We start from the raw sequence: 659 nt of genomic DNA, 5'->3' as shown, positions 1-659 counted from the left end.
TTGTGGGGGTGGGGCAGGATAGAGACTCTGGAGTCCGGGAGCCTGGATTTAAAACTTTAGCTTACTACCTAAGTGACCTTGGGCAACACTTGATTTCTCTGTGCCTCAGTTTTCTCGTCTGTAAAACGAAGGGGGTTGGACCGGATGGCTTTTGCTTTCCCATGCCTCAGTTTCCTCCTCTGTTAAACAGCCGGCCCGCAGCTGCTCGCAGCTTCAGCCCCAGAATAAAGCGCGGCTCCGGGAATGGGTTGCTGAATTCGGATTGGCTCCCCGGAGCGTGAGTCACCGGTCTCGAGAGCGGTCATGGAACTACCAAGATGGCCACCTCGGTGGCTGGGGCGCCAGTGCGCCTGCGTCGCCCCACCCCCGCCTCGCTGCGGGGCATGCGCGCTTTGCCACTGAAGGCAAGAGGGGAGGGGGCGGTGCGTCCGCTCCCGTCCCGTCGCTTTGCATCGCGTCGCGTTGCGCCGCGTCACGTCACGTGCCGGCGCGCGGCGACGTGGCGGCCATCTTGTGTTGTCGGGGCTGAGGGCTGACTGGGACTCCGAGAGACTCTTCGTCCGGGACCGCAGGTAACCGGCGCCCGCCCTCTCCGCCGCCCGGGGCCCTGCCGGGCGCCCCCCGCCGCCGCCGCCCGGAGCCCGGGGCCCAGGCCCACG

At 66.3% G+C, this 659-nt stretch overlaps 1 long non-coding RNA gene across 1 annotated transcript in view; it reads left to right on the top strand.

The window, feature by feature from the left end:
- The first annotated feature begins 490 nt into the window (after positions 1-490).
- LOC114052673 overlaps positions 491-659 on the top strand; it is a 3,491-nt gene continuing 3,322 nt past the window's right edge. The window contains exon 1 of the long non-coding RNA XR_003570297.1: positions 491-572. This is a non-coding gene — a long non-coding RNA (uncharacterized LOC114052673). The remainder of the gene's footprint in view (positions 573-659) is intronic.

This window comes from Vombatus ursinus, unplaced genomic scaffold, assembly GCF_900497805.2.
Source record: "Vombatus ursinus unplaced genomic scaffold, bare-nosed wombat genome assembly UNPS02014808.1, whole genome shotgun sequence".
Lineage (NCBI taxonomy): Eukaryota > Metazoa > Chordata > Mammalia > Diprotodontia > Vombatidae > Vombatus > Vombatus ursinus.
The sequence above is the reverse complement of the archived record's forward strand: the minus strand, read 5'-3'. Positions and strand labels throughout refer to the sequence as shown.